Source organism: Nicotiana tabacum, chromosome 18 (assembly GCF_000715075.1).
Source record: "Nicotiana tabacum cultivar K326 chromosome 18, ASM71507v2, whole genome shotgun sequence".
NCBI lineage: Eukaryota > Viridiplantae > Streptophyta > Magnoliopsida > Solanales > Solanaceae > Nicotiana > Nicotiana tabacum.
In genome coordinates, this window is record NC_134097.1 from 71,922,702 (window position 1) to 71,938,138 (window position 15,437).

A 15,437-nucleotide genomic window follows, 5' to 3' on the forward strand; every position below is an offset into this window, starting at 1 on the left:
CCCACAGAAGAAAGGGGAGCACTTGTACCATTTGAACAATCGGCCTAAGATGATGCTACTAGGGTCCCAAGTGATGAACCTGATCCTTCCGCGGAGGATCCAGATCATGGGTCATCTCCCCAGGTTAGTGTTGATCCTGCTCTTTCTCTCCACTTCTATGCTGAGTCTCTGAATATGGTGGTGCCTGAGATGAAGTCTGATAGTGAAGAAGACATAGATGATTTGGTGATTGCTAGTTTTATTAGGGCTAGGAGTAAGCCAGTTGCAGCTCTAGAGCCAAGCCCCAAGTGACCCACTACACTGTTGCAGAAAAAGGAGGCTCTAGAGTCTACTATCAAGAAAAGTCAAAGGAGTAAGAGAAAGAAAAGGTTGGTAAAGGATGTAAAAGTTGTGCATGAAAAGATCGTCCCTGTGGTAAATGTGGATGAGGAAGCAAAAGAGGAACCTAGTTCCTTGACTCACAAGTTCTCGAAGTAGAAGCACTCTCACTCTTAATCCAAAAGACACACTTTTACAAGTGTTGAAAGTCCAACCAAGAGTGTTGATACTGGTCCTAGTGAAAAAATTATAGAGAAACCTGTAATAAGGCAGTGAAAAAGAGTGGTGAAGAGTTTGATAATGAATAAGGGGAAAACTCTGGTGAACATCTGCATAAAAATTCAGTGGTGAAAGAAAAGTCTATTCACAAGTCAGTGAAAAGAAAAGGGGATGATGATTAGGAAGCTGATACCATCAAGAAAGCAAAAGTTGGTGAGTCTTGAGAAAGAGAAGTTGAGAAATCAGAAAGTATTCTGGGGTCGTACATTTGCCCCTAACATTGTAGAGCTTGCTAGGATGAGACAGTTAGTAGAAATTTGTGATTTCCAACAATGGACTCATTTGTTTGCAAATAATGCTCCAAAAGTATATGAGGAGGAGGTGCAGAGTTTTTATGCCGACCTCTTCATAGTTGAAGACGATCAAATCTATGCGTTAGTGAATGGGGTGGACATAGTGATGGACTCAGCCGTATTGGGGTCATTTTGGGTTTTCCTACTAAAGGGATGTCGTTTGTTCGGGGTGCCTATACGCCAAATTTCAGAAATGCCATTGTCAAGGTCAAGCAATCCAACTGAGGAAATAGGTGCATAAGAAGGCACTCCTTCCAGTATATCAGGTGCTCTTTGAGATGGTTAATAAAATGTTGCTTCCCGTCGCTGAGAGGAGATCTATACATCCAAAACTGACCTGCTCCTTATGGAAGCCTTGGATAAATTTACCACCATCAATTTGCCTGGGATAATGATTGAGCATATGCAAAAGGTGGCAAACTTTAAGGATGGCAACCATGGACTATCGTATGGGTTTCTACTCACAAAGGTCTTCGAATTCTTCAAGGTGCCTCTGGGACAGGCAACTAAAAAGCAAACCTTCTCCAAGACCACTCTTAAGGAATGTAAGTGTATTAAAAAGGTTGGAGGAGTTGGAAGCACCTCTACAATCTGTCAACTGATCAATACTCAAAATAGTGCCACAGAGGAGATCAGGAAGTTGAAGGCTAGGAATGTTATTCTTGAGATTCGTCTTAGTCAACTACAAGAGGCACCTGGTTCTAGTTCTCACACAGAGGTTGCCTGCCTGACAAAGTATAAAATAGGTGGAGGACCTGAAAGAAAGACAGATCAGTGAGAAAATGTCAGCGAATGCTCACATGAATCTTGTCCCCCAAACCCTTGCCTCCTCTTCCAAGCCCTCTTCCTCCAGCATCCCCTAAAGAGTGTCCCCTTAGTGTCTAATTTCCGATGTCCATATTTTAAGTATGTTTTGGTGATGTTTTTGTTTCTCGTATTTGTTTTTGTTTTGTTTTGGAATTGTGGATGGTAAAAGTGATTCTGCTCCTGCCTATAAAGGTCCAAATTTGGTTAATGCAAGTATTTTCCTTCTACAGTTTATGCCATTACTCTCTTGTCTCTGTTTTCTATCATGTTGTGTGCACACAAGTGGCATGGGTTAACCATGCTAGACTTCTGTATGGTGCTTACTTGTTTATGCTGCCTTTTATGATGCCAAAAGGGGAAAGATTTTTGCATAATTGTATTGAATAAACTACATAATTAAATAATGATGTGCACTGATTAAGAGGGAAATACAGATTCAGGGGGAACTCAATGAGGTTCCTAGTGCACTATCTGGTTCTTTGTACGATTCTCAATTATGATTTTGTCATCATCAAAAATAGGAAAACAGATAGGTTATGACTACCTTACTTTATGTTTTGATGATCTAACAAACTTACTATCAAGAACCAGATAAGGAACCTGTTTAACATTCTCAAGATCTTGAGATCGAAAGGTTCCAGTTTGGGATATGTTTCAAATCTCCAACGTTGAAGGAACAGTTGAGGGAATAGGTCCCTACTAGTTTCCGAGGTGACTGTACGAAGTCAACTCTCTAGTTGTTGCTGCCTGCACACCTACAGTACAAGAACAGTACAACAGTCAACTTTCTGTGCAAGGCTTTTTACCTACCTTGCTTACATCATTGTAAGTGATGTCAGACATGTATTATTAACATCAAGGAAGGTAAAACACATCACTTGAACACTTAGAGAATTCACTCAATCTCTCACGTGAATGATCATCCAGCAAGCAATTCCTAAGTGCATCAAGAACAAAGAACAAAATAACTTCGGACCAGTTCCTACATCAAGTTATTGTTTGTCCTTAGTTGAGTTGTAACTTTGTAATAGTTCTTCAAGTTTTATTCCTACTTAGCTTACTTGAGAAGTATTTTGTAGGAAATCCTTTATAAATCTTAAACCTTTGTGTTTGAGTCTTGGCTAGAGTTATTTGAATTGTAAAGTCTTTGTAATAGAGTTATTTCAAAGTGACTTGTAATAGAGTATTACAAGTTAGTGAGGAAATAAGAGGTTAATTCTTAAATTGCATAGGTTGTAATATAAAAGTTGCTCAACAATGGAGTTGAAATCTCACAAGGATAAGTCGTGGTTTTTATTCCCTTTGAGCTGGAAATTTTCCACGTAAAATTCAACTCGTCATCTATTTACTGCAGTGTACGTGTGTTTTGTTGAATCTGACAGGGAACCTGGTTCTCTATAGAGTTTGGTGCACCCTTATATTCTATCAGAATATCTACAGAAAAAAACTATTACCTAGTTCAAAGAGTCATCCCTTGAAAAAGAACTGTGTCCAAAAGTGTCACGACCCCATTTCCTACTATAGACCGTGATGGCACCCTACGTCGCTGTTATGCAAACCAACGGTGAACTATCCATGTAATTATTCATTTTAATATTTTTAAAGTCATATATTTTATTAAAAGAACAATTAATAGATGATTGTAATAATGTAAAGCATGAAATAAACAAAAGAGTGAAGCAGTGAATTTAGTAATCAAAAATCATGAAATATCTACTAGAATCTCCCAAAATCCGATGTCACAAGTGCACGAGCAAACTAGTAGAATATACAAAACATCTTATACTACTATCTGGAGTAAAATATACATAAAATAAATGCAATAAAAAGAGACTTCGGGCGCTGCAGAACGGTCAAAGAGAGCATCTCACCACTAAGTCTCTAGGTAGTAGGGGTGAGCGCCTGAATGGCCGTCAGATGCACCTTCTTCAGATCCTGCACGATTAGTGCAGAAATGTAGCGTAAGTACATAAACAACATGTACCCATTAAGTATCTAGTCTAATCTCGAAGAAGTAGTAATGAGGGGTCGACATCGGCACTTACTAAGGGTCAATAAATAAAGATTAGAATTATAAATAGGAATGAAACACATTAGTAATAAAGAAATAAAGAACAGTAGGTAACTGGTTCTTTAACTAAATATCAATTAAAAATCTCCAACTATCACATACTAATTTCAACAAGTAATAGCCATCAAGAAGTTATAAATTCTCAAGTCGTGGAAGAAATATCAAGTATAATCAGACTCTAGTAAATATCACGCACGATTTATGCTGAGGTCGTACAGGCTCATCTAGAATAGTATGTACATTGCCGAGAGTCGATCGGCATGGACCATAGATGCATCTATTAAACTGTCTAGGCGTTCGGCCCGATCCACTGGAAGAGAGAATATTCTACGATGTCCAATTGACGGCTACTACAAGAATAATACTCAATGAGGCATAATTTCCACTAACGGTCAAGTAACCTGCCAAAATTCAAAGTAATGAAGCTCAGTCTTTACAATTCCTTTATCCAATTTCAAATACAATTCAAATAATTAAACTAACAAGTTGAGAACAAATAATAGAAGTAATACATGGTAGAGTCCTAAAACTATCCGAACATAAGCATGATTTTTAACTACATGCGGACTCTCATCACATCGTGCACGTAGCACCCACAAAACAAACAATCATTTATAACACCTACGGGGGAAATTTCTTCTTACAAGGTTAGGCAAGCGACTTACTTCGTTTATAAGTCTTCTTCCCGATCCACAATTCACACTAAAGCCTCAAATCGGTGCCACACAGTTCAAAGCTAGCCAAATATTGTATAAATTAATCGACATATGCTCAAAAGTTCATAACTTAACTATTAGAGTAATTACCCAACCCAAATTAGAAGATTCCTAAAATTCACCCCCGGCCCACGTGCGTGGAATCCTGAAATATTTGTAAATAAAAGTTATTTATAACCTCATGAACAGAAATATATAATTTCGACTCAATTCCATAATCATTTTTGTGGTCTAATCCCATTTTTATCAAAACCTACATTTTTAAATTAAATCCTATAATTTCCACAATTTATATGTTAAATCTAACCAAAATCCGTGTATTAAACTCACATTAAGTAGTAATTACTTACCTTACAATGATAGGTGAAAATCCCTCTCCAAGAGCTTCAATATCGGCTAACCCAAAGTGAAATGAGAGAAAATGAACCCAATCTATGATTTAAAACAAGTCTCTGCCCAGCTAACCCTTCTTCGCGATCACGGAAGAAGCCTCGTGATCATGAAGGCAAAGCTGGTCCAAGCCCAGAGAACCTTAATCGCAAACGCGAGGGCTCTCTCGCGATTGCGAAGGCTTGGCTCACCTGAGCATCGTGGACGCGATGTTACCTTCGCAAATGCGAAGGGTAATGGTACTAACCCCTCCCAGGCCCCCTTTTCCCCTACACGAACGCGAGCCCTTTCACACGAACGCGAAAGACACATGCTCTAGACCTTTGCAAATGCGGATTAGGGATCGCGAACGCGAAGAAAAATTACCCAGTCCCCCAAATTCATTCTCCGCGAATGCGACACAACCTCCATGACCACGAAGAAGGAAACCAGAACCAGCAATGGCAGATTTTTAGACTTAGCTCTGGGTGGTCCGAAACTTACACGAGCCACCTGAGACCCTGTCCAATTGCACCGACAAGTCCATAATAATAATACGGACTTGCTAAAATGCTCGGAACACATAAAACAACATTGTAACTAAGAATCTCACCCCATAACCAAATTGAATCAAATTATGAACTTCAAGCTTTTCAAATTACTCTGAACGCACCAAATCATACTTGGACTACTCGGAATGACACCAAATTTTGCGTACAAGTCATAAATTATCATACGAAACTATTCCCAGGCTTAGAATCCCAAATGGACCTCGATAACACTAAAGTATAATCCAAATCAAATTTAAAGAACTTGAAAACCTTCAATGCGCCAACTTTCAACATTAACTGCCGAAACGCTCCCAAATCATCCGAAACCCGATCCAAACAAACACCCAAGTCCAATATCATACGAACCTATTGGAACCGTCAAATCCCGATTTCGATGTCGTTTACTAAGATTATTGACTCAAGTCAAACTTGGTCATCTTAGGCCACTATTAAGGAACCAAGTGCTCTGATTTCAAACCCAACCTTTCCAAACCCACTTCAACTATCCCCGCAAGTCAAAATAGTAGAGGTACATATGGGGATAGGGGAACGTGATTATAGAAAGCAAAACGACTTGTCAGATTGTTACATTCTCCACCTCTTAACAAACATTCGTCCTTAAACGGGTCTAGAATCATACCTGGAGTGCTCAATAGGTATGGATATCTGCTCCATATGTGATCCTGGGTCTCCGAAGTCGCCTCCTCAACTGGTTGACCCCTCCACTGGACCTTTACCACAAAAATTTTCTTAGACCTCAACTGGTGAACCTGTTTGTCAACAATAGCAACTGGCTCCTCATCATAACACAAGCTCTTATCTAGCTGAACCATGTTGTAGTCTAACACACACGACCTATCAGCATGATATTTTCGGAGCATAAACACGTGAAAAACCGAATGAAATCCCGATAGATTAGGAGGCAAAGCAAGCTCATAAGCAACCTCCCCAACTCGCCTTAACACCTCAAATGGGCGAATAAACCTTGGGCTCAGCTTGCCCTTCTTTCCAAAGCTCATGATCCCCTTCATCGACAAGACTTTAAAGAGAACCTTCTCGCTCACCATAAATGATAAATCACGCACCTTTTGATCTACGTAACTCTTCTATCTAGACTATGTTATAAGAATTCGCTCCTAAATCAACTTTACCTTCTCAAAGGCATCCTTCACTAAACAAGTGCCATATAACCTAGTCTTACCAGGTTCAAACCATCCGATGGGTGAACGACATCGCCGACCATATAAAGCCTCAAATGGAACCATCTCCATGCTGGACTAATAACTATCGTTATAAGCAAACTCGGCCAAAGGCAAGAATCGATCCCACTGCCCTCCGAAGTCAATCACACATGCTCTAAGCATATCATCTAGGATCTTAACTGTCCGCTCCGACTACCCATCGGTCTGTAGATGAAAGGTTATATTGAGCTCTACCCGGGTAACCAACTCGCTTTGTACTACTCTCTTGAAGTGCGAAGTGAATTGAGGGCCTCTATATGAAATGATGGAAACATGCATACCATGCAACTGGACTATCTTCTGAATGTAAATTGTGGCCAACCTCTTTGACGAGTACGTAGTTATTACTAGAATAAAGTGTGCCGACTTGGTTAGCCTGTCGACAATGACCCAAACAACATCAAATTTCCTTAACGTACGCGGCAACCCAACTACGAAATCCATAGTAAAGCACTCATATTTCTACTATGGTATAGTCATCTACTGAAGTAGGCCACCTGGCCTCTAGTGCTCATACTTAATCTGCTGGCAATTTAGGCATCTCACGACATACTCAACTATCTCCTTCTTCATCCGCCGCCACCAATAATGCTGCATCGGGCCACAATACATCTTCGTAGAGCCTGATGAATAGAATATCGAGAACTGTGTGCTTCTCTAGAATCTTCTCCCTCAATCCATCAACATTAGGAACACATAGGCGACCTTGGAGTCGCAAAACACCATCCTCATCTATTGCAACCTCCTTGGCACCACCTTGTAGTACCGTCTCCCTAAAAACCAATAAGTACGGATCGTCATATTGATGAGCCTTGATCCATTCCAATAATGAAGACTGAGCCACGACGTATACAAGAAATCGACTAGGCTCTAAAATATCCAACCTCACAAATTTGTTAGTCAAGGACTGAATGTCCAAAGCCAATGGCCTCTTCTCTGCTCAAATGAATGCCAAACTACCCATACTCTCTGCCTTTATGTTCAAGGCATCCACAACCATATTCGTTTTGCCCGAATGATAAAGGATGGTAATATCATAGTCCTTCAGTAACTCAAGCCACCTGTGTTGCCTCAAATTGAGATCCCTCTACTTGAACAAATGCTACAAGCTGCGATGATCCTTATTAACCTCACAAGACACCCCATAAAGGTAATGCCTCAAGATATTGAGAGCATGAACTATCACGGGCAACTCCAAATCATGTATGAGGTAATTCTTCTCATGTGGCTACAGCTGACATGAAGCATATGCAATAATCCGCCCATCCTGCATCAATACACAACTCAAGCCAACGCATGAAGCATCACCATACATCATATACATCCCTGAACCGGAGGGCAGCACTAACACCGGTGTTGTAGTCAATACGGTCTTGAGCTTTTAAAACCTCGCCTCGTAATTATCGGACCATCGGAATAGAGCACCCCTTCTGGGTCAATCTAGTCAAAGGTGTTGCAATAGATGAGAAGCCCTCATTGAACCAACGATAATAACCTGCTAACCCCAAGAAGTTCCTAATCTCGGTCGCATGGTAGGATGAGACCAACTCTAGACTGCCTCGATCTTCCAGGGATATACCTTAATACGCTCACCTGATACAATATTCCGCAAGAATGCCACATAATCTAACTAGAACTCTCACTTGGAGAACTTAGCATATAGCTTCTGTTCCCACAAGGTCTGAAGCACAACTCTCAAATACTGTTCGTGCTCCTCTATACTACGCGAGTAGATCAATATGTCATCAATGAAGACAATGACAAATGAGTCAATACATGGTTTGAACACCCGGTTAATCAAATCTATAAATGTCGTCGGTGCATTTGTCAAGCCGAAGGACATCACTAGAAACTCATAGTGGCCATATCTAATCCGGAAAGCCGTCTTCGGAACATCCGAAACACGAATCTTCAGCTGATGATACCAGATCTCAAGTCGATCTAGAAAACTCTGGCATTGCCAAGGTAACAGTTTTGGCATGGCAATCAAGAACCGCATGGTACGGAATCAACTAGTCCATGCCCAGGATGACCTTAAAGTCAGTCATGTCAAGTAACAAAAGATCCGCTCTGGTATCGTAACCATTAAAAGTCACAATACAAGACCGATAAATCCAATCCACAACAACAGAATCGCCCGATAGCATGGACACATATACAGGAGCACCCAATGACTCACGAGATACACCCAGAAAATGAGCAAACAAAACCTAGATGGAGTGCCACCTAGCTGACCTCCACCTCTAGGCGACCCCTACCTACCTGCCATCCACCTCTGGTCGGTCGGACGACTGGTGCGGCAGCTGGTATGGTGATCATAGGCTGATGGCACTGCTGTACTGCCTTGCCCTAAAGCCTGGGGTAGAATGTCCTCACATGACCAAGCTCCCCACTCTCATAGAAACTCTTGATGAGGAAGATGACTGACCTTGAGTCTGACCCTAGGGACCTAAACACCCACTGGAAGAAACTTGAATAGCCGGTGGATGGTAGGAGCTCTCTGGAATGGCGCTAAAATAAGGTTGCACTGGAGCATCCCGAGAAGGCGGTGGTGCTGAATACGTGGGCGTGCTAGATTGGCCCCTCACAAAGTGATCTATTTCCCCTCATAGAGCACTACTGAACAATCTAGAATATTGAGACAGGTTGTCTCTCGGCGCCTGCCCTCGGCCCTGCTGATGAATATCATCAATCCTCGAAGCTATCTCCACAACCTGCTCGTAAGGAGTCCCTATATCAATTTCGCGGGCCATAGTGACCTGGATATCATAGTGCAAACCCACAATAAACCTTCAAACTATCTCTGTATTGGTGGGGAGTGTCATAAGTGTATGGCGAGATAACTCGAAAAATCTCACCTCATAATCGGTCACAAACATCTGACCCTGCTGGAGTCACTCAAACTGGCCCCGTAAATCTTCCTTCTGAGAGGGTGGGCTATATCTCTCTAGAAAAAGACGTGTGAACTGGTCCCAAGTTAATGGAGGAGAACCTGCTGGTCGGCTGGGAAGATAAGACTGCCATCATCTACGAGCCCTAAGCTCCAGCTAAAATGTGGTAAAGACCATCTGTGGTACTTCGATACTCTCATGTTCTGCAGTGTGTCCCTGCAACAATCAATAAAGTCCCAGGGGTCCTCATGTCGCTCACCGTCACAGACAAGAGGATGTAGGGGTGGGAATAAAATCTGAAAACCAAATTTTGAACTGAACTGAACCGAATTAATTTGGTATTTTGGTATCGGTATTTTTGGTATTTCAGTATTCTTCGATACATATTTTTTTGTATTTCGGTACGGTACTCAGTATTGAGTTTTTGATATTTTGGTATACCGAAATATTCTATGTCTAAGCCTACCTCTATTTCTATTTTCCAGCTCAATAAGCCTAAGCCCAACACCTTAATCCCACTAATTCCCTAATTCTTTAGGCCTTAGTTAGTCCCTTAGGCTTAGAGACTTAGAATTATACGATAGTAGCTTAGCTTCTGCTTACCTTCGTTAGGCCTTGGTCTAATTTTGTTGATGCTCGCTAGATGTTGTTGCATTCTGCTGCTCGTTCGTTGCTATGTAAGCTTGAATTCTGTTGCTCGTTAGTTGATGTCGTTGGTTGCTATTGCTCGTTAATATTCTTCTTCAATTGCTTGGTTCCACATATGTCACACACAATACTTATCTGTGAAATGTTTCAAACAACCTACTAGCTTAGCACATCGTATGAACTATCCACTCTTCATTTATATCATATATTCATGTTTGTAAATGATTTCCTTTTAAAAGACACAATTTTATTAATGTATCAAACTGAAACCGTACAGAACAAAAATAAGAAATACTGAATTGTACCGAACTACTTTGGTATGATATTTGGTATATATAATTAATAAATCGAATACCGAACCGAAGTACTGAATGCCCATCCCTAGGAGGATGTAGCCTGATCCATCTATCCAATATGTTCCGTGGCTCGCCGATCGCGGCTGGTCTCGGCTCTGGTATTGTCGCTGCAACTGGACAAGCCCCGCTCGCAGATAGTGCACCCAGGGTCTGATATACGACAACAACATGCCCTAGAGCCTGAGCGCTAGGAGTCAATGCTCCACTCCCGCCTGAGATGTGGATGGGTCCGCTAGAAATAAACCAGCCTGCGTCATAGAGTCCATGAACCGCCGCATACGGCCGATGACCTCCTGAAATTCCGGTGCAGACATGAAATCCGCCGGGGCAGGCTCAGTTGCAGGTACCTCGCCCTGCTCCTCAATAACATGATGCTTCACTAGCTCCACTGGTGGCACAATGGGAGAAACCCTAGGACGTCCTCATCCTCTAGCAAGAGCTGGAGCCCTCCCTCGGCCTCTGCCCAGGCCTCTAACAACAGGGGGAGCAACTTGTCCACCGCCGGGTACATCTGTCGCGCACGTTCTCACCATCTATGAGAGAATAAGAGAAAGATACTTAGCACAACATAAAATGCACGATAGGAGATGAATAAAGGGAAATTTCCTAACACCCTATAACCTCTCAAAGATAAGTAGGGATGTCTCTGCATCGATCCGCAAGACTCTATTAGGCTCGCTCATGACTTGTGAGATCTATGTTAACCTAGTGCTTTAATACCAAGTTGTCACGACCCCATTTTCCTATATAGGACGTGATGACGCCCAACGTGTCGCTAGGCAAGCCAACGGTAAACTATCCATGTAATTGTTCATTTTAATATTTTCAAAGTCATAGATTTTATTTAATAAGAGAATGATTAATAGGTGATTGTAATAATGTAAAGCATGAAATAAACGAAAGAGTGAAGCAGTGAATTTAGTAATCAAAAACCATGAAGTATCTACTAGAATCTCCCAAAATTCGGTGCCACAAATGCACGAGCAAACTAGTATAATATACAAAATATCCTATACTACTATCTGGAGTAAGATAAACATAAAATAAATGCAACAAAAAGAGACTTCGGGCGCTGCAGAACAAGCATAGAGAGCAGCTCACCACTAAGCCTCCGGGTAGCAGGGGTGAGTGCCTGAATGGCCGCCAGATGCACCTGCTTCAAATCCTGCACGATTAGTGCAGAAGTGTAGCATGAGTACATAAACAACATGTACCCATTAAATATCTAGTCTAACCTCGAAGAAGTAGTGACGAGAGGCCGATATCGACACTTACTAAGGGTCAATAAATAAAGTGTAGAATTATAAATAGGAATGGAACACATCTGTAATAACAAAATAATGAATAATAGGTAAGTGGTCTTTAACTAAATATCAATTAAAAATCTACAACTATCACATACTAATTTCAACAAGTAAGAGCCATCAAGAAATTATAAATTCTCAAGTCATGGAAGAAATATCAAGTATAATCGGACTCTGATCAATATTACGCATGATTTATGCCGAGGTCATACGGGTCGATCCAGCATAGTGTGTACATTGCCAAGGGTCGATCGGCGCGAACCATAGAGCATCTATTAAAATGTCGAGGCGTTCAGCCCAATCCATAGGAAGAGAGAATACTCTACGAACTCCGATTAATGGCTACTGCAAGAATAATACTCAAGGAGGCATAATTTCCACTAACGGCCAAGCAACCCGCCAAAGCTCAAAGTAATGAAGCTCAGTCTTTACAAATCCTTTATCCAATTTCAAATGTAATTTAATTAATTAAAATAACAAGTTGAGTACAAATAATAGAAGTAATATATGGTAAAGTCCTAAAACTACCCGGATATAAGCGTGATTTTAGCTACATTAGGACTCTATCACATCGTACGTACGTAGCACCCACAATTATTAACAAACAATCATTTATAACACCTACGGGGAAATTCCCTCTTACAAGGTTAGGCAAGAGACTTACCTCATTTTCAAGTCGTCTTCCCGGTACACAATTCACGCTAAAGCCTGAAATCGGTGCCACACAATCCGAAACTAGCCAAATATTGTATAAATTAATCAATATATGCTCAAACGTTTAAAATTTAACTATAAGAGTAATTAGCCAACCAAAATATAAAGATTCCTAAAATTCATCCCTAGACTCACGTGCCCGAATTCCGAATATTTTTGTAAATAAAAGTTACCCATAACATCACGAACACAAATATATCATTTACACTAAATTCCACAATTATTTCGTGGTCTAATCCATTTTTATCAAAATCTAGTTTTTAAAAAAAGGTAAATCCTGTAATTTCACAATTTATATGTAAACATCTACTCAAAATCCTTGTATTAAACTCACATTAAGTAGTAATTACTTACCTTGCAATGATAGGTGAAAAATCCCTCTCCAAGAGCTCCAAAATCGGCTAACCCAAAGTTAAATGAGAGAAAATAAACCCAATCCCCGATTTAAAACAAGTCTCTGCCCAGTTAACCCTTCTTCGCGATCGCGAAGCGGGCCGAGCCCCTAAGAAACTTAATCGCGAACGCGGGGGCTCTCTCGTGATCGCGAAGGCTTGTCTCACCTAAGCATCGCGAACGCGAAGGGTAATGGTATTCACCCCTCCCATGTGTTTTCCCTACGCGAATGTGTACCATTTTATGAACGCGAAGGCCACAAGCCCCAGACCTTTGTGAATGCTGGCTGGGGATCGCAAACGCGAAGAACATTTACACAGTCCTCCAAATTCCTTCTTCGCGAATGCGAAACAACCTCCACGATCGCGAAGAAGGAAACCCGAACTAGCAATGGCAAATTTTTAAACTTAGCTATGTGTGGTCTAAAACTCACCCGAGCCACCTGGGACCCCGTCCAATTACACCACAAGTCCATAACCATAATGCGGACCTGATCGAACCCTTAGAACACATAAAACAACATCAAAACTAAGAATCACACCCCAAAATCAAATTGAATCAAATTATGAACTTCAAGCTTTTCAACTTAATGTGAACGCGCCGAATCATACTTATACTACTCGGAATGACACCAAATTTTGCGTACAAGTCGTAAATTTACATACGGAACTATTATCAGGCTCAAATCTCAAATAGACCTCTATAACACTAAAGTTTACTTCAAACCAAATTTAAAGAACTTGAAAGCTTTCAATGCGCCAACTTTTAACATTAAGCGCCGAAACGTTCCCGGATCATCCGAAACCCGATCCGAACACACACCTAAGTCCAAAATCTTCATACAAACCTATTAAAACTGTCAAATTCTGATTCTGAAGTAGTTTACTAAGAATATTGACTCAAGTCGAACTTGTCCATCTTAGGCCACTATTAAAAAACAAAGTGCTTCGATTTCCTGAACCCTTCCAAACCCAAGTCAACCATCATCGCAAGTTATAAAATAGTAAAGGCACATACAGGGAGTCTTAATTAGAAGAATGGAAATCTAGAAAGAAAAACGACCGGTTGGGTCGTTATTGTAGAAAAATCAAGAGGGATTATTTCCACCTAATTATTATTTTTCAATTTTTTGTGACTTTTTTCAAGTGAACTAGCAAAATTAAAGAGAACAAAATCATCCCGACAATCTCCCCACTCCACACTTAAAATTGTACATTATCCTCAACGTACGCCATAAATGCAAGAGGGTAAAAAAAACTCTCTCATAGACAAAAGGACGAAGCATTAACAACTCATGAGGTACTCGGACTTTTCCCGGTCCTGGTCCTTTCTGTGGGCACCCCACACTTAGTTCCAACTATTTAGCTTGCTTTTGCATTCTTCCAGTGGCTTTGTGTCTCATGCTCCTACTCCTACAAAACCAAAATAGTACTATAAAATAATACAATAAAATAAATAAATAAATAAACTAGAAATTAATAAAAGCAGTAAAGTTAGTTTGCCTCCCAACAAACACTTGATTTAATATCGCGAGATGACGTGAAACACTTTTTGCCTCCACCTCGAGCTTGTGAATTGTACCCCTAATTTGGATTTAAGTTTTCAGTTATGCTCCGGGGGTAATAAAATAAATCTAACTGGCCCAAGAAACTAATGTAGTACTCTACACTTCTTGGCCTTTAGGTGAGGTATGTAATCCTATTTTTTTTATACGAAATCTTTCAGAATATAGGCACCTTGTTCCTCATTCCTTAACTCTTCAATTGGCTCAGATGACTTTATAATCATCCAAATATAATTTGAAAAAATGCTTGGAGTGATAACCAATGCCCTCAAATATATTAACTTCGGGACTTTCAACATCCTCAACACCGACGATACTAAAGTCAACTAAATTTTTATCCTTATTGTCATTGGTTGACTCTAGTATCATTTGTTTAACATCGGCATCCCCAAATTCTAATTGAGTAGGTTGCCGATGTTCTACTCTTAATTCCTCCATCAGAATATCAATTACTGATTCTAATTCATACTATTCTCAACATTATCCAAAAATATTAGCTTATTGAATATGAAAATCTTCCACCAATTGACTCTAAGTTGTGAATAATTACCTCTTTCCCTTTTATCTGTAATTGTGTCTCATTATTTTGGTCCACAAGGCACATTAATATATCATTGATCTCACTTAGGTCAGTATTTCCTCGTTCTTTGTTCTTATTAACTTCACAAGATGAAGTAAAATCATCATAGTACAATTTTGGGGGAGGATAAGAAATACAAGCACAACCATAAAAGCGATCATGTTAACCACCACATGCATCACACATAAGATTAAGTTGGTACATATAACTCGCTCCCGATAAAATTTGACAGTTTTGACACACAATAATTTCCTCTATAATGTGCATAAAAAGATCAAAAGTAGAACTATCAACATCTAAACTACCATAAATTCCAAGATGACATGTTTCTCAAATCATAAA